Source organism: Mesocricetus auratus, unplaced genomic scaffold (genome assembly GCF_017639785.1).
Source record: "Mesocricetus auratus isolate SY011 unplaced genomic scaffold, BCM_Maur_2.0 Super-Scaffold_100020, whole genome shotgun sequence".
Lineage (NCBI taxonomy): Eukaryota > Metazoa > Chordata > Mammalia > Rodentia > Cricetidae > Mesocricetus > Mesocricetus auratus.
In genome coordinates this window covers 38,639,561-38,659,714 of record NW_024429201.1, presented here as the reverse complement: position 1 = coordinate 38,659,714, position 20,154 = coordinate 38,639,561, and positions in this window count along the sequence as shown.

The window sequence follows — 20,154 nt, the reverse complement described above, 5'->3', positions numbered from 1 at the left end:
TATGAGAGAGTACATGCCATGTTTCTCTTTTTGTGACTGGGTTACCTCACTCAGGATGGTTTCTTCTAGTGTCAAGAAAGCCAGTAACAGAGAGGGAGGACTGATGATCAAAGGGATTAAGACTGGGCTGGTTTAACCCCCAGAAACAGCTGACCAGACAAAGGTTAACTCTTGAATCCCAGGCATCAGCCTGGGAATCCAGCATGGGACTGATCAAGACCCCCTGAATCTGGGTGTCAGTGAGGAGGCCTAGGGAATCTATTGAGCCTTGGGCAGCAGATCAGTACCCATCCCAAGTATACACACGGACTTTGGACTCCCATAGAACAATGTGAGGTGCACTCTCACCCTGAACTCTTGGGGAAGGGTCTAGGCCCTGCCCTATATGAAATGACAGACTATGGACACCCCCATGGAGGGCCTCACCTCCCTGGGGGAATGAGGGGATAACGGGGGGGGGGGGAGTTGGGGGAGGGCACGGGAGGAGGGGAGGGAATGGGAGAGGGACCTGGAACTGACTTGTGAAGCAACCTCGTTTCTTATCTAAATTTAAACTGGAAAATAAAATATATATAAAAATAAGAGGTCAGTCCTTGCACAGTTGCTCATCCCATGACTAGGTAGGAAATATTGACATGGGGAAAGGAATAGGAAGCTTGTTTCTGGTTCAGTTTTAGACTGATTCCCAACACATTTTTACCAGCAATAAAAATAAAGCAAGTATGATCTTTCAATTTCTACTTACAAAAACTCAGGTGCTTTTGGAGAGGGATCTGTGATTGGTATCAGAAACTCTGAGAAGAAGGACTCAAAATTGTTGTGCCTAAAATTCACTTTCATAATTTAAAATTGGAAAATATTCAATGTATAATTTCCCCATGTTAAGTGTTTTGTTGACACTAGCTCTCACTTCTCTCTGTCTCTGTCTCTCTGTCTCTGTCTCTGTCTCTGTCTCTCTGTCTCTGTCTCTGTCTCTCTCTCTCTCTCTCTCTCTACCTATCCTCTCTTTCACCTCTTCTATCTCATACCTTAATCCCTCTACTTATATCTCCACCCCCTCACCCTTTCTCTCCTGTCTTCTTCACAAAAGAAGCAAAGCAAACAATTTGGGCAACTGAACTCTTTTTCATGTTAAATTTATGTTGAGTGTAGTCATACCTATGGGTCTTTAGGAATAATGAAGGAGAAGCATTATGCGTGACAGTTATTATGTCTTATTCACTTAGTTAACTCCCATTTCAAATCTTGACTATCTACAATGTACCCATACTTTGTTTTTCATAAGCCTAGATCACACAGGTGAAATAAAGAGAAAAAAATCCATATTATCATTGAGCTTATAGTTTTACAGGAAGAAAAATATGATAAATAGTATGAATAGTACATATAATAAATACATCTTATATGGACTATTTTAAGGGAGTACATTCTATGGAGAGTAAAAGTAGAATCCATAGCCCGTGGATGGGCACGGTATGTTGTCCTATTGATCAGGATGTTCAGAAGGGGTGACAGTATAGTGTAATGAGGATTGGGGTGTTATAATAGAAAGAGGAAGCTAAGAAACTATACTTGGGTTAAGGGATAATATCCTTTCATGATGGGAAAGATTAAACACAAGGCAGAGTCATAAAACTTACTAAACACATCCTTTTCACTATTGGAGTACAATGACTCTTTTATTCTCATGATTCTTGAAATGCTTCCATGGTGGCAAGTTGGACCTTGAAGGATTGATTTGGAATTGGTGATAGGTATAATGGAAATAATCCTGAATTAATTTTAAGAGGCTTGCTACTTAGCTTTAGGGATTTCTTTTCAACTACCATGAGATGTGGCACATAGTCCTTAAGGTCTCAGTTTCCTTATTTGTAAAATGAGAACAGTAGTCACATGCTAATTTGCTATATTTCTTGTGGTCTCTAGAAACAAATTAATAAGTAGGGTTGAAATAAGAAGGAAAGGAAGGATGGGAAAAGTGAAGTCAGACAAAATGGCAATAGAAAAAATTAGACTAAGGAAAAGAAGTAGAATAGAAACAGAGAAAAGAGAAGACAAATGCAAAATTACCTGGGAAGTATTGTGCTATAATTATAATAACACATTTGAGCAAATATTTTTCCTCCGATTATATTTCCAGAAAGGTATTTATGCTTAACTATACAAGTCTTATCTCTATGACAGTGCTATTTCTTCATTGTGAATTTTGGGCCTCTAGATGGAACTTGTGATGGCTTTCAGTACTCAAATAAAAATATGGTATTAATTTTTTTATGAATTAAGCTTTGTATAACTTTATTAAACTATGTACCTTGGATAACACATTTTAGTAGGGAATGGGGATTTGAAAAACAAGCACATTTTTATAATCTTACTTGCCTTCTATGTCTTAATTAATTTTTACGTTGTCTTATATCAGTTTCCAAAGAGATTTGCTTTCGGCCATTGCTTATCTAGCTTACGTATTTCATTTTGTAGGTTTTTCCTGACCAGCTCTTGTCTCCCTTGCTTGGTATCTTCCTTCCTCCTGGACATTGCCCCATTTATTAGCACTGACCTCCAGAGGGAAGATAAGGAGAGGAAATAAAATATAAATCACTTCATTTCTATAAACTGTTGCAAAATCTGGCAAAGGGTAGAGGTGGAAAGCAAAGGCCAAATAAAGTTTAAGCTGCATACTAGAAAAGATAAGGCTTTTCTCGCTTTGTGCATTAAAATTGGATCCACAAAGCAATGAGGATATCTTAAAATATTTAGGAGCACTTCATAGCAATGCTGGGTAGATTAAGAATGGTTTAAAGTACAGAAGGTGAAAAAGTTAGCCTTGGAAACAAGTAGGACACCACTGTTTGAAAAAAAGTGGGACTCTAATGGTAAGGCATTGAGACATTAACTTCACAGATTATATTTTCTTTGGAAACAAAGGGAAATAGCCATTATGTCACTGGAACTTGGCAGAAGCAGGCTTGAAGGAATGGGGGTGAGTTGGGAAGTGATGGGGGAAGTCTACTTCCTTATTGGCCAACGGTGCTTTATTTATCAACCAATAAGATAAATGTATTCACAGGAGGACTTCCCCCATAAGAGAAGTGGTTGGGAAGATTATCAAAGGGAGTCAAGGTAAGTTACAGGGATTGTTTGGAATAGATATAGTAGGAGTTTATCAACTTGTAAGATTAACAACACAAGAATGAGGTTTTTCTTGAATTCCTAGAGTAGCTTAGAGACAGATGTGAATGGATGGAAGGACTGACACCTGGTCAGATATTCAAACAATTATAACAGAAGACTGATAAAGAGGCAGAAGAACTAATCTAGAGAGAATTTTTCCTTACTATCCCATTATAACACAGCAAATTCTTAATAAACATAGTATGTGTCAGATATTGCACTTAATTTAGAGATGAAGAAAGCATGGCACAGGATTCTTTCCAAAATGGCTAAAGCCAGTAATGTAAGCTCTTCTCAGGTTCCAAGAACAATGTTTTTCTCCATATCCAGGGCCTTCAGTTCATGGTGATTTGATTTATGTGTTTGCCATGATGTGCAAGCAGGAGGCATTCAGTAGAAATTGTCCTTTAAATTTTGTAATATTTATCTTATTTTTATTGAAAATAGATTTTTCTGTAATATATTCTGATCTTGGTTTTTATTCTCCCATGAACTCCCAAATTCTCCCCACCTTTCAACACATTCAACTTCATGCTCTCTTTTTCTTTTTAAAAGAAGCAGAAAAACCAACCAAGAATAGAACAAAACAAACCAACAATTAAAAAGACGAAGGAAAAGTACAAGAATGTATACACCATGAAGGAGCTTGAGCAACTCTGTACTACTGTCTCTTTCCAAATTTCATGAGACATTTTAAAGAGTTTTCCCCCACAAGACATGCCTTTATTTAATTGTTCCAAAGACACAGCAAGCTCTACAGATTCATTCTATGCAGCAGCATTTTCTCTGGGAGTCTTTTTGGGTCTCTTGGATATTATAATGGCTTTATGTTGTCTGTTTTACTGGCCTCTTGAGCTGTATGTTTACTAGGAATGCCTTCTGGGTGACTATGGTGAGTCAGGGAAGGGGAATTGGAGAGGGCTTTTTGTCAGAGAGGAAAGGGAGACCTCAGTAGTTTTCCAGCTTCAGAGTTAGGAAAGAGAGAGGGTGATTGGATCTCAGGTGCAGTAGGAGAGCTATGTGTCTGTCTTGAGCCTATGTGTTGCCCTGAGAAATGCCGCCCTTGGCAAGTAGAGTCTGCTGGGCTTGGGAGTCTGGGACAAAACAAGTTGGGCAGGGAGGTTCCACAGGGGATGTGGGCAGGGGTGAGGGAAGGGTGCAGCTGGTGTTTGTTGCAGTGCTAGTGACTGAGGAACAGAGAGAGAATAAGGGTTTGCAGGCAGCCTACTTGGTTTTGTGACAGAAGTAACCTGTTGCATTATGAAATTTGAACCCCTACCCCCAAATACCACTGAATTAATTTTCAGTTGGCTTGTCCTTGAGTATAGTTTAGATACACAGTGAAACTCCATTGGAGAAAACTAATTTTTCCTTTGAGAGTAGTTATCTATTTAAAATAGTTTCTTGGTTAAGGATTGGAGGTCATGTCCACTTCGCCCACTCAGAGCTCGGACCCTGTCTGGCTTCAACCTCTGCAGTCTCTGTACATGCTTCCACTGTCTATAAGTTTATATGTGTGTCAACCTCGTTGTTTCTGGAAGGCCCTGATTCCGTGGTGTCTTCTGTCTCCTCTAGTTCTTTGTAATCTTTCCTATAGCTCTGCTGCAAAGTTCTTCATGTTCTGAGGAGAGGTTTGATGGATAAATCCCATTTATGTCTGAGTATTGCAAAGTTTCTCAGATGCTGCAGGTTATTCAGCTAGGGTTTTCTGTGTTAGTTTTCATCTCAAGAGGAAACTTTTCTGATGGTGATTGCACAAGACCCCGATCTTTGGGCTTAGCAAAGTGCTCTTTGAAGTCATTTTATTGCTGTGTTCTTTAACAAAATGATTATTTTTAGTTTCTGCTAGGGTCCATGGCTTATCCAGTTTCAGATTCTTGGCAAACTGAGCAGTGTCAGTCATGGATTCCACCCATGTTACTACCATAACATTTATGCCACCATCACATGAGCATATTATGCAATTAAGTAATTGTTGTAGCTGGAAGGATTGGGAGATGATTAATGCTTATGTTTCTCTTATGCTAGTGTGTTGAGTACATTCTAGTACAATGAACACATGAAGTTCATTGTTAATGGAGTGAAGGCTCTAGATACACACCAGTTTGACTTCTATGTGTTCAATGAGATATGTAAGTGTTGCCTTCAGTAATGGAGCCTTACCATCCATCTGTGGAGTGGAATTAATATCCTTTACATGGCCTGAGTTGTTTAAGGGTTTCTATGGGGAATCTTTGGTTAACAACTCAATTAAATGTAACCCATTGCCAGCACTTCTGTTTTCAATTGGTGGTGGGAGATTTTTAGTTGGGCTTTCTCTCCTTTACTCTCCATTTATGTCCCTCTTTGGTTTAATGATTCTGTTCCAGTCTCCCCATCACACCATTGTCTCTCCATAACTACCTATTCTTTGATCTTTAGTCTTTTCTCTGGGCCAATAAAAATCTGGAGGTACTTCACAGCGGCAGTGAGTCACAACTTACAATAAGACACATAACCGTGGGTGTCAACAACTAATATTCTACAATGTCTTATAATGGCGAGGCTACGATGTTTAGAGGATAGTTTCAATAAATGTATGTTCAGTTTATAATGGATTTATCAGTGTATAACCTCACCATAAGCAAAGGAGTACATTATTGAAGGGCTTTCATTAAAATTATTAGCATTGAGACTCAGAAAGGCAGATGGATTTGGGAGCTAAATTCACAGGGATTGAAGTGTTGGATAATTGTTTTAAGAATGCAGTTTGAGACAAATGATAGCATGAGTGGTAAATGATAATACTGAGGACAGAGTAGAGAACCTCTTTCACTGAGTCTGGGAGGAAACTAAGTTTGGGTCATTGTGGAATAGAGATCAGGACCTGGGACATATCTAGAACGGGTGTCCACAAGCTTTCTAATGGTGTGATCCTGTGCCACAGTTCCTTATGTTGTGGTGATCCACGATCATAAAATTATCCTCACTGATACTTCATAACTGCAATTTTGCTACTGTTATGAATCGGGATGTAAGTATCTTTGAAGATAGAGGCTTGCCATAACCTCTTATTTTTCTGAGTTAGAATTCCATAGCTTCTACCCCGAACAACCCCTGTAACTGTTTCGATGAGTGAGACAAATGAAGAGGTGGAGCTCCAAAGAACACCTGGCTGTGAACGAAGGGGCAAAACTTCAGAGCGCTGATTGAGAAGAAAGAGTGCCATCTATTGAAAAGTCACTTTGGTCCTCGTTAATTGATTTTAATAGGAAGCATCATAGGTTCAACATAGCATCCTGAAAAGATAAGACAGGAGAAAATGACATGAGATACCATAAAGAGCTAATTCTAACATATGGTGAGCAAAGGTGGAACTCAAGGTCGAGTTAATCGCAGACGATCATCCTAAGTTTTCCTTCCAATGGGAGTCCATGGGAAGTGTCCAACAAAGAATCACCTTAAATGAAGTGTTACTTTTTTAATGTTAATCACCAAGGGTGAGTATTTGATAGTGATTCTTTATAAAATGTTAAATTGTCAGAATTGGTCAAAGCACGCTGAGATGAAAGAGAAAGAACTTATTAGGTAGGGCAAGCAGGCCTTTTCCTGGATGTCAAGGCAATGGTACATGAATTTATAATATGCAGTGGTCCAAGCAGATTGGTTAGATAGCAGCAACTGCATGCATCTTGCAGGGAATGTCTCTCACCCTGCTGCCACTTTTTCTGTGCTCCATATGTTAGGCTGCAACTACGGATTTAGCCCTTTTGCCCAAAGGCATCTGAACCTGTGAAAAGCCTAGCTAGGGCGCTGTCTATTGTTCATTGACAACTTGTCAATTTACTTCCAGGCAAAATAACTCATAAACATGATAAGTAAGACAGATAAAACAAGAATTCTTTCACACTTTGCAACTTTACTGCAAAAATGGCTTATTTTCCATAAATGTGTGAAATCTCCCCTCTGAATTGTGACTGTGCATTGAACTTTAAAACTGTTTAGAAACAGCACAAGCATTTCACAATTCCTGTCTGTAATAAGATGAATGTTAAATATTAAGCATGTATTAAAAGTGATAAAATAAAAGATTCTCAAAGGTTCACTAGCGTCACTGTATTTCTTGTTGATTCCCCGAGTTAATAAAAGTTAAGTTTAACAATACTTCCCCAAAGACAAATGTTTAAACACTACTTTATAAATTTGACATTTCATATATTTATAGTAGCTATTATTTAACCCTTATTTCAGTTTTAAAAAACAGAAATAGTGAATCTTATTAGTACTAAATTCAAAAGCCAGTATGTGGTGTGTTAGCAAATGCTCATCCTGTAATGGAGTGGCTTTTATTTCTGATATTTATACACATTCATTTCTAATGCACTGTTTAAATATTGAAAGCTAATTATGAATTCTTTTAGGTAAAATATTTTAAGTAGATAATAATTTTCAAATATATTAGTCCCTAAGGCAAAACAGTCTATGTGCAGTTATTTATAAAGTCATACTTTTTAATGAATCCATGTTCCCTGGACTCAATTCCCTGGTAATGAATTTGATTTGAAGCTTCTTGTTTACTGTAATAGCATCACGAAGTTGCACACAGTGCCCTACTGATTTTCCCCAGGTGATTCTCAATCGCACCAAACATCCCAATTTTGGAAAGAGTAAAAACGGAGAGGAGAACAGATGGGATGGGATCCAACCATCCAAGACCAGATTCTGTATCTCCGTCTCCTCCTTGGAGTCCTGTGCTCAGGAGACCTGAGCAGACTCGCACGATTTCTAAATGTATGGTTTCAGGGTCTTTAGAAACAGCTCCTCCCTGCACATCCACATGTTTCATTCAGTTACTTTAGAATATTTATAAACAGGAACACATATGCATCTGTTACATAACAAAAGACTTTCGGGAAATAAGTGAGAGAACACAAGAAAAGAAAGTTAAAAGACTGAAAAGGGAATAACAGGTAGTAAAAGAAATCTGTGGCAAACAAGAGTGTCTTGTCACAGGCCTTCTTTTTCTGAAATACAGTATAAGGAGTGTAACTGGGCCAGAAATCCAGGTCCTAGGCTCCTCACAGACAATAGCAATATCTGACCCTTGGGAAGTTTGTTTTTACTCTTGGCCTCAAGTTTGATCAACTTTCCCCTCAAGGGAAAATTACAAGTCTGTAATTAATGAGTGCCAGACTAATACCAGAATCTGTCTTTTAAATACAGAGATACTATGAACTTTTAAAGAAAGATAAATTTAGATATTCTCCACCTTCTAATTACATTTATTGTGTGAATAGTGTTGCTGGGTGTTATAATAATAGTTTGATCCATACGAAGTCTCTCTCAATGACATTGTGTGTCCTTCCAGATGATTCTTATCTTTGCATTAAAGCAGGAAAAGGGCACAAACATCTTCCCAATCTGGGATTTTGTAAATCTTAATTTTAATTGTATTTTCTCTGAATTTTCCACTCCCTTATCATGAAAGCTGTGACTTTCTAATTTTTTTAATATAACAACCTATACACAGCATGTGATGTTTCAATTTCCAAACACCGGAATTCTGACTTCTTCATAACCAATCGATTTCTCCAACCCTGGCTGCATAGAGGCTTTCTCCCTGCTGGATACCCTTGGGGGGCAGCCATTGCTTGCTACCTTCCATTTGTGTTGGTTTTATTTCTCCCTTCCGTGTGAATGATATGCTGCTTTCTTCTGTCACCTTAATTTCCATTTATGTGTTCAATTTTCTGGCCTTCCAAGGTAATTTTGAATTTTAATTTTTTAGAAAACAAATGTCTCTGGCCATCCTACTTAATCTGGAATTCTTGGAGAGTAAGTGAGTACATCATCCATATTAGTGTCAAAATTGTTAAATATTGTTAATGTAGAACACGTTGGAAACGGAAAGTGCAATAACCTAGGTCTGAATTTTTCAGGACTAATATTTGTGGTTGCAAATGTCTTACAAGCAGGTTTGCAAAAAGTTGTAGGAGAAGCAGTGAGGTAAAAAAATTAAGGGAAACAATAAGAGCTTTGTAAGTCTCAGGAACATGAGAGAACAAAAAGGAAACAGAAAGGAGGAAAATAAAGATAGGAGCTAGCTGGAATTTGGTGCTGTCAAGACTCAGAACCTGATGTTGAATATGCAAGTGTAGAATGTATTTGTTTAATGTGAAGCATGTTGTTTCATTCAAAATCCCAGGAAAAAAGCTGCTGAGTGCTGGACGTCAATTAATATTCTTCCAAACGACTGGCAGGAAGCCACAGTGGACGTCTACTCAGACACAGTGTGTCACACTACTGTTGACTGTAAAATTAATTACCATTTCTAAACAAGGACTCTGTGGTGCATATTCTTCAGGCATACTATACTGCCCTCCTGGCATTAAAGGTTACAAATAGTTATTTTTAAAGCATCCTTTAGAGAAACCACAATGAAAATATTAACGATCCCAATAATAGCGACAAAAAGCACACTGCATGGTGGGGCAAGTCGACATTGTGAAGACAGAACTGAATATTAAGAAGTGTCACCTACCTAAAGTAAGTGTTAGACGTTCACATGATGGCATCAGCTGCTGATCCAATGCATCTGGAGCTGCCCTGTCACTGAGGCATTGCTAACCCAGGCAGAGACGCAGACAAAGCTGCTTCATCATTAATGTCAGAAAAAGGGTCTGGAGGAAAAATAGAGCGTCTCTGGAGACCTTGTCTGGACTTCTTGGAGCCTGGACAACAGTCTTTTCCAACAACAGTCCTTTCCACCCTTGTAAGCAGCTGCAACAAAAGGAAAAAGGAGAGCTCTGACTTAAGTTGTCATTAAGTTCAAAGAGGTGAGAGTAGTACTCTGTGATGAACCTTTACAGTCAGAGTTATTAATGGTGAGTTCTTTTTTATGGTTCTTTGAAAATATCACATTTATGGACAGTGTTAAATTATCCTGGGTTATTGTTTGGCATATGTTGACCACTCAGCTTTAAGCTGATAAAATTAAAATCTATCTTTGTTGAGAGGCTAAAAGAATACAGAATTTCTCACTTTGAGCTGTAGCACATAGATTTAAAATAGCACTATCAATCCAGGGAAACTCGGCTCTAGCTCTTACTTGGGTGCAGACTGGTTCAAGGATCATATTCAGTGAGAAGTTATTAATGCTTCACAGGCAACCTAAAGGACACGTCAAACGCTGTTCTACAGGGGTCTGTCTAGGGTGGTGATATTTAACATTTTATCAGTGTCTTGGATGATAAAATATAGAGCATGGTCATAAAGTTTCATGGAACACCTCTAAGTTGAGAGGGATAACAAGAATCCTAGAGGATCTACTTATAATTCAAGATGACCTTGAAAAGTCCGGAGACAAAGTCAATAACTACCAGGATTATAACCACTCTGCAGCCTAAAAAGCAAGGTTTAAATGACTAATTATGAGACAACATGAAATGTAGTAAATATAGTTGACTTCATAAATACCCGTTATTCTGGGAAGAAATGCATATGATCCTGGAACTTCATATTGCATAGAGGATTAAGAAGCACTCAGTGTTTCACTTAATTTAAAAGAAACACAACAAATTGGAAACTATCCAGTAAAGGCATAATCTAAAGAGCTATGAAAAGAAAAGTGAAATGTCTGTGGTTCATGAGAAATTGAGACCAAATGGCACCCAGTATGCAACTTATTGCTAGTATCTTTCATTGAAGTAAAGATATAAGATTTTCTTTAGTTTCTGATCCCCCGATGCTTTTCTTTTGATTATTCTTCTTTTTTCCTTTTATTTAGAAGTTTAAATATAGTTCATGCCACTTAAAGCTCACTGATTTTAGTTTTGTTGTAGAATTCATGTATAGTCCTTTCAAGTACTGAACCATATACTGATTGACTGCTTCCAGGGTCTGAATAATCACTGAAGAAAAGTCACATTGCAGCCATGACAGAGCTGTGAATGAAATATTTCCTTAGTAACATTCAACTGGGTAATCCCTTTTGATCAGAACACTCGTTTCCACATACTATTATTTTTAACTTATTAGCTCATATTGTTTTAAAAAGTGTTGGGTTTCCTGACATCCTCATTCAAGTGCACCACGTACTTTGTATTCATCCCCTAATGCCCTCTTGTCCCTTTCTCCCTCTCCTCTACCTGTCCTCTTTCTCTTCCAGTTCTACATATCATGTTTACTTCTATTTTAGAAAATGTGTAAGAATGAAAGAGTGAGAACTTGAACCCAGATAACAGGCAACAGAGCTGTATGCATTTTAAGAGGTAAACAACCTCAGTTTCAGGTAGTGACTAATCACAGTGGCAGAAGAAGCAAGGACTGCGGATACTGAGGACTCCTGAAATGTGAATTAAAATAGTCACAGAAAGACTTTAGGTTTTCTTATTGCTTTTTTATTCCCAATTTAAAAAACACCTGCATTGATGTGCCTTGCCACCAGCAGTTGACTGCATATTAGAATCATCTCACCAGCTTTTAAAAAATTTGCTGCTTATGCTTCAATATCAAGAGATCCAACTTACAGAGTCTGGAGTGGTACCTGGGACTAAGGATTGAAAAGTAGGGCTGGAATTATTAGTTCCTCACAACTCCCCCTGTGTCTGCTCATAGAGGTCCTGTCTTCTTACTGCGTCTCCAGCTGTCTTCTTCCACTTAACTTCTTTCACTCATTAACTTATTTATTTATTATTATCATAATTTATTTATGTATTTTACATCTCCACTGCAGTTTCCCCTCCTTCCTCTCATCCTCTGCTCCTCCCTCATCCACTCCTCTTCCATTTCTATTCAGAAAAGGGCAGGCCTTCCATGGATATCAACAAAACATGGCTTACCAAGTTGAAGTAAGACAATGTACCTTACCTTGTGTAAGACTGGGAAAGGAGACCCAATATGAAGAATGGGATCTGAAAAGCCAACAAAAGAATCAGAGACAGCCCTGTTAGGAATTCCAGAAGAAGACTGATCACGACACTATCAGATTTGTCTTTAGAGTGCATAAATCTTTCACCTTTTATGACTCTTTAATTTCCACATTTGATGCCAACTGTCAGCTGGGTGTGATACGACACTTTGCTGTCTCAAATTGTTACTGGAGATAGCCTTTCCTACTTTTCCTCAGCCCTCAGATATTTGAATTGTCCTCCACAGACTATACTCTACATTGTATTTTCTGGGAAATGAGAGGACAGCATGGAACAAGTTGAGATGAGGAGCCAAACACCCTTAGTTACCACGGGGCCATCTGTTAACCATAAATAGGACGGGCTATGACTTAGGAAGATTCTCTGTGTAGAGCCACCATAGAATACAACAATTAGTATCATCCAGACCATGGTTTTTACCTCCTCAATAGCAAAACCAGTACTTTCTCTAGTATGTTTGTTTTTTTCAATGCTCACAGTTATGTTAAATAATTCCTAAAGTCAGGTCATTTTAGTGGCTTTCCACAGACGTTTTTAACAGATCTACCTTTAAAAAATCACTTAAACTGAAATCACTGGATAAATAACTGTTGTGGTCCAGTTAGTTTGACTGATAACTTCAGTCAAAATTCTAGAGCCTGGAGATCAAGATGGAATGAAGCACTCACTACAAACAGACCAGCGTTTATAAAAGCCTCTTCTTTCTGGTTGTGCCATGTGTCCCAACTGTGTTTTCTCTAAAAAGTTGCTAAGAGGTTCATGGCACATGCAGTGTTAGCATTCAGGCATTGACACTGGCCTACCCTTGGGGACCTAGTGGGACACTTCATCAGTGACAGCCAAGATGTGACTACTGCCACCACTCAAAAGAGCCACTCTCCTTATACTTATGCACTATTTCCCCTTATATAAAGCAAACCCATTTTGCTCCACTTTCTCTTCCTTCTGTGCTTCCTCTCTCTCTGTCTCTCTGTCTCTCTCTGTCTCTCTGTCTCTCTGTCTCTGTCTCTGTCTCTGCTCTCTCTCTCTCTCTCTCTCTCTCAGAGGCCACCTATATACCCCCTTCCCCCAATAAACTTCCCATGTGAGCTCTGTTGCATGGTGTGACTTCGTGGTGCCCTTGTCCAGCCCAAAGTTACCTTCTGCCATTAAACTATTACAAGGAGACTACAACTCCTTTGATTCAAATATCTAGGTAGATATTAATTCTATGGCATATGAACAATGCTATACAGTAACTGTTCATTAAATTTTTTCCATTGGAAAATTTGTTTCTTCTAGATTATTATCTTTCCATCCTCTCCTTCCTTGTTACTGTCATCCTTCCATTTATTTTAGTTTCTTTTACTTTTAAAAGTAGCAGGATGACTGATGGCTACACAATTTTATAGTAATCTTCCAGTAGCAATGTCTCACTTGTTATCATCTTGAATGGACTCTGATGATTTAGTAAAATGACTTGCTCATGCTCACTGGCCTAGGTTACTGCCTCCCTGCTTATCTTGCTTGAATTCATCATTGCAGGAAGAAGAATACAATATGTAATTGATGAGATCAATCAGGTTTTCTGGCACAAATTCCAAGATACTTTCAACTAATATCACAGCTATGCTGGAATAATTTTATTTTAGTTAAAATATTTCAATTAAACATCTTATTGTAGTATATGAGATTTTTCTCAAAAATGTATCATGCTGACAATAGACTTTAAATTGTCATGAAACTGTCTATAAAACAAACTTAAAGAATCCAGTTTCTTCAAAAGATTGTCTCCACAAAATCTTACTCATAAATGTGAAAAACATCTTCAGTTTTCTCTTTAGCTAGCGTGAAGGTAGACAGATTTCTTTTATGGTCTTTAAACCTGTAATTTCTGTGTCTTTCCTCATTTTATTACTTTACCTTTATGTCCCCCAGTGAACCACTACTATTTTGCTCCTATTTTCAACTTTCAAGGTACGTGTTAAAAATTTATTTAAATTTAAAAATTCCATTTAATATATCTTTAATGAGGTATCCTGAACAGATATTCTTAACTCAATATAAGAAAAAAATACACACGGACTTTGGACTCCCATAGAACAATGTGAGGTGCACTCTCACCCTGAACTCTTGGGGAAGGGTCTAGGCCCTGCCCTATATGAAATGACAGACTATGGACACCCCCATGGAGGGCCTCACCCTCCCTGGGGAAATGAGGGGATAATGGGGGGTGGGGGGAGGGCACGGGAGGAGGGAGGGAATAGGAGAGGGACCTGGAACTGACTTGTGAAGCAACCTCGTTTCTTATCTAAATTTAAACTGGAAAATAAAATATAAAAAAAGAAAAAAATATCTCAAAGAAAAAAATAAGGCAATGTGAAATGTCCATGTGTTCAAGACAGTGTCCTTTCAGAAGACAGAGCCAGCCCTGAAATTTTGCTTGGGCTCCTTCTTCAGGAGGCAGGGGTGGGGGTGGTGCTCCTAGGTAAGCCATCTCCTAGGTTTAGATCTATTACATTACTCCTGGCTTCTACTGAGGCTTTGGTACTCCCTGGAGATGTTTTACGCCTATTAATAAAAAGATAGTACAAAATTGAATAATGGTGTCTGCTTCCCTAAAAGGGAAAAAAGACTCAAGGGAATCTGTTCTGAAAGTGCTTTCATAAATAAGGAATTAATGCCCACCACTAATTTTCTAGTCTTATTTTTAAGACTAGAATCATATTTTCCAGTTAATAGTGACCTATTTTTGAGCAAGACTCTCATTTTGTTCTTTGCCTTTAGGGAAATAATTACTACACAAGCGGGATCTCTATTTTCAGCAAACCGAGTAACCTGTCCGTTGTGGTCCTACATTTGCTGCGTTGCTTGATTTTCCTGTCTTCTCTCCCATTCCTGTGCCCTCCACCTCAGATGTGGCTGGTAAAGGTACCACAGGGATGACGAAACTTTGCTTCCTGGTGTGTCAGTGATTTGATTTTATGCTTGGGTGACTACCTGAAGATTTTTCTACTCCAAGTGTTTTTTAAAAGTATGCATCTATTCGTCATATTGAGTATGGATATATCTGGATATAGCGATGTAACTGAGAGAATTATAAGAAAAACATCCTAAAGTTAATAATGTCCTCTTAATATCGCAACTCCCAACATGGACTTTTTTATTAAAACCAGAAACAGACATTACATCTGTATAATACAACCACAAATATATGAATACACATATCTCAATTTAAAAAAAGAAGGGATGTACTTAGTAGGAATGCAAATAAAATGACATGTGTAAGTTAGACATATGAGCCAAGTGCAACAACCATCCGTAATCAAGTCAAAATCTCATTGCAGAAGCAGTTTGAAGAAGCAGTTCTTGTACACATAGCCTCAGAGAATAAGTGAATAAAGAATGGACTAAGTCACAGAACCCTAGTTTATTAAACTGCTTGTTTTGGTCTCATCCTTGGATACTTTGACTAAGTATATTTGATGAGAGTTGGTGAATTCTATGGTTAAACGGCATGTAGAAAAGGTGATTTACATGTCTTGATGAGTCTTGATGTGCAGTTGTGGATATACACAGAACGGAGATTGCGAGAGTGCAGATCAGATCTACAGAGTGTGAACACTTAGGTGCTAGCTGCTCTAGTAGGTGCCAGTGGCAGGAGAAATCCTAACAGTGAACCGCAACTGTGCACTTACTTTGAAAAACATTTGAGGAAAAGATTTTATTAAAGAGAATAAGCAAAGTTGACAGTAGATTCTGACATCTTCATTTGCATATCGAGGAAATGGAACCTATTTGAAATTAAATGTGAGGTTAGGGTTATGATGCAACAGTCATATATTACACAGTGCAAATATGGGGTAGATATAAACTAGTGAGCCCCAAAATGGGAAGCTTCCATTTTGATTTTCAGGAATAGGGTATGTGAAGAGGAAAACCAGCATGGACCTGATTTATATGGGTGGAAAGAATACAGCTTGAATATACCAAAGAGTATGAGATTATAATTCACTTATGTTGATAAACGAAGTTGCATAAAAACATACCAGAAAAGCCTGCATGTCATCCATTCAATGCCACATTAAATATTTTGCAGTATCTTATGACAGTCACAATTTTCTGGGATGATGTACATTACATCAAATTGTGACATAGGAAAACATATCTTCATGGCTTCTGTAACAGGCATTTCTTTCTTTCTTTTGTATACTGCATTTGGCAGGTTAAAAGGACTGAGCTGTACTGATTAACTATCCAAATGTTTAATCAATACAGCAATAGCAAGATGTATTCTGGCCATGAAAGACCTTGGAAAGGTCCCACTTGCCTTATTCTCCACCCCCAAGAGGGACATCAATGAACTATTACATAGTCTCTGCATATCAATGTGGCAAGGCTTAGATAAATACAATGTTAATGGATAATTGTGGGTCACCTTGTCAAAATATGGTAAATGACCCTTGAGTATGTTTTTTTCTCTTTATTAAAAATGACAGTAAACTGTGACCTTGTTGATATCAGACATATTTTCAGTAGCAAATATTATTATTCAGACTCTAAAAAGGTTTATTGATTTATGAGTCAAAAATTAATTAGAATTAAATTATAAAATATACATTCTGTATTGATAGAAATGGTAATTGTATGGCAAAGTGTTAAACAGTATAACTTGGTTTAGAAACAATACCTTTATGAACATTCATTCAGAACATGCACAGAAACAGCTTCCACATGATTCATCAGAAAGGCTTGTGTCCCTGGACATCTGGGATATCGACAGCATGGAGTCAGAGAAAGTTCACTGGGTGACCAAGGTCCTTGGACTCTGGCCAAGAATATGCCATCTGTCAGGATGGTCGTATATACAGGAAGCCCGAGGCTTGGACTCCTGCCTCCCCAGATCTATTCATAAGCCATAAACGCCCACACGGATCCTCCGCTGTTTTTGGTGCTGACGAAGGACAGAGGCTTTCTTGTCATCTGCTGCCATGAGTCACAGTTGTGGCACTTGGAACTTAGGTTCCAAGTGCTGCTTCGGCAGCATGACACACAGAATGGAATGGGTTAGATTGGCAGTCATATTTGAGGTTTTCTTTTCTATCTTTCTTTAAAAAAGAAAAAAAAGTTGCTTAAGAGACTGGTAAAATGAAGATGGCCAAGAATGCAGATTAGGAAAGGAATGCCAGATTTTGTCATTTTATCATTTGTTGCTACTAAGCTTAAGATAATACTAGGTTGAAACTGAAAATGGGATAAAAATGACATAATTGGCTAAGATTTTTCTTCACTACAAAGCCATTTTTTCCCTGCTGAGAAAGAATGTAAAAATATTTAAAGGCATAGGTTGGGTGCTACAAGATGCATGACTACAGAAAGCATTATGCTACTTTAATGGGTCATGGTATGGTAGGAAAATATGTTGTGTAAGTATAATGTACACATTTAGAATATGTAATAAAGGGTATTGTCATCTTTAAAAATGAAAGAAAACAGCATAAATAACTGAAATGGAGCCTCTTAACATGTCAGTGGTTTTATTAGGGGAATAGTTTCACTTTGTATACACGTCTTCAATTTACCTCTGGGCAGTGGAGTATAAAGTAACAATTTACACAATATAATGAAAGGGAAATGTCTCAATTTCTACTATGGGGTAGGAATTTATTCTACCAGAGTATGGAGAGCTCCTCTTTTGTATGTGGAATTCGAAGTACAGTGAACATGAATACACACATGCAGTTCTGAGAATATAGGTATCAAATGAATTTTCATTTGGATGTAATAATTCTGTTTCAGTTGAAAGCAGCCATTTTTACACATGCTTCTGGTTGCTTCTAGGAATTCTTTAAAAAAAAGAAAAGAAAAGCAAAGAAAAGAAACTATGGGAAACAACAGCACAGGGTCATCTCTTTCTACAGCTTTTAAAGTGTCCCTTAAGACACTTTAAAACTTTTTTGAAAAGTCTAAAAACACTTTTAAAGTGTTCTGTCCTCCAGACTCCATACCAGAGTCAAATAAGCACTCAGTGTTTTAAGAGTGCCTGGAATCAAATGGAAATTCCTTAGATCCTAGACGATAGCAAGGAGATGCAAAGTATCTTCCCGGAGGCCCTGCGGCAAGGCAGGATCAGGATGGGTGGAAATCCAGTTTATACAGGCCGTTTCTACCACACAACATCACCTTCTTCAAAGACAGAGCCTTCATTCATCCCTTTTTATCCCTTTTTATCCATTCCTTAATCAGTGTCCCTCCCATAAGAGGGATATTCCTACTGTTATCACCATTACTTACTTTGCTCTGCTGTTCTAGATTTTTTATGTTTACTAAAACTCTATTGAAGAATCTATTATGCGCTATTCTAAGCATCTTATGTGTAAAACTTTAGTTTTCTTCAAGTGAGGTTATCTGTCTATGTAGCAGTGGGAAATATTTTTCTAAAACCACCTCTTTCTCATCTTCCTTTTTCATTATTTTTCATGGGTGAGGTAATAAAGCCTAGATTTTCCATAAATTGCTCAAGGTCAGACAGCAGCTGGTAAAGATTGGCCGTGGAATGCTAATAAAGACAGCCTGTAATTCCTTTCATTACTAAGTAGAAGGCATTTCTTTTTCTGAGGCTGATTCCAGTTCCCACCAGCAGCATCCCCCAAAGACAGTGGGAAGAAGACAGCACAAGCATCAGTGGTGGTAGCCAGTGATTTCCACACCAACTGTCATTCAGAAGATCCCGACCCGGCCAACCCAGCCTCCACTGCTGCTGCACCTTATATTTTGGGTGAAGAAATTCAATCAAGTTCCTAGTTTCCAGTTCCAGTTCCAAGCTATTCAACAGTTCATGATGTTGTCATCTGCTTCTCATCTTCATGTCTTCTTGTCATTTTAATTGCTATTAATAGCTAACCTAAGCAGGAGGACCTCTGTGAGTTCGAGGCCAGGCTGGACCGACAGCCTCCAAAACAATTCAGAGAAACCCTGTCTCGTAAATACCAAATAAATAAATAAATAAATAGCTTACCTCGTCCAATCAGTGCTTCCCGTACACTCGCAGGTGTTTGGTCTTTCTCTAGGGCTGAGCAGCCTACCTGTAGCCGTGTCACCAGACAAGAGTCGTTCCTTTCCCTTTATCTCCCTAGCTATCAACTGTCAATAACACTCCCAATATGGTGGGCCCTCAAGACCACACCCCTCGATGCTGGAACTTTGACTGGTTTGATCTTGTGTAGGTCTTGTGTAGGTAACTAGAGCTGTTGTGAACTGAAGCATGCCTCAGACACGCCGTGACTAGAACTCAGCATTTAGCAGCTATCCTCCAAATCTACCATTCTTTCCGTCTCCTTTTCTGGGATGTCCTCTGAGCCTTGGATGATGACTATCCACAGTGAGGACTCAGAATCACTTACACTAGGCACCTATGCAGTTGTGAGTCTCTGAATCAATTAACACCCACCGCAAAAGGAAGCTTCTCTAATCAAAACTGATAGCAGCAAAATCTGTGGGGAGGAATATTATTTGGAATGTGTTTGAACTGCATGAGCATTTAGCAACGGAACAATGATGGTTCCCTTCAGATTCTATAATCTACGCATTTATGGGCTTTGGGCCACGTTTACAGGACCAGTCTTGAAAATCTCCTTGTGGAGCAGGCCCCACACCCAATTAGAAAGTTATTTGTCACTTCCATAACCACCATGCCACTGTTGCTCCAGTGGACACATTTTACCAGCAAGTCGGTACAGCAATACACAAGATACAGAGCTGAATAAAGCTCTTGAAGTTTTCTCCCACAGCATTTGGCTCTTAAAATATTTTTTATTAGCATACATGAATTTTACAAAGTGGCGGGATTGTTATGGCATTCTCAAATGAGCACTTAGATACTATCTAGTCATTATTTATCCAACCCTCGTTCCTGCCCCCATACTTCTGGTCCCTCTCCTTTTCCTAAATAGTTGCTCTTCCAATCTCTCTCTCTCTCTCTCTCTCTCTCTCTCTCTCTCTCTCTCTCTCTCTCTCTCTCTCTCTCTCTCTGTCTCTCTGTGTCTGTGTCTGTCTGTCTCTCATCTGTCCCTCCTCTCATTCTTTCAATTATGTG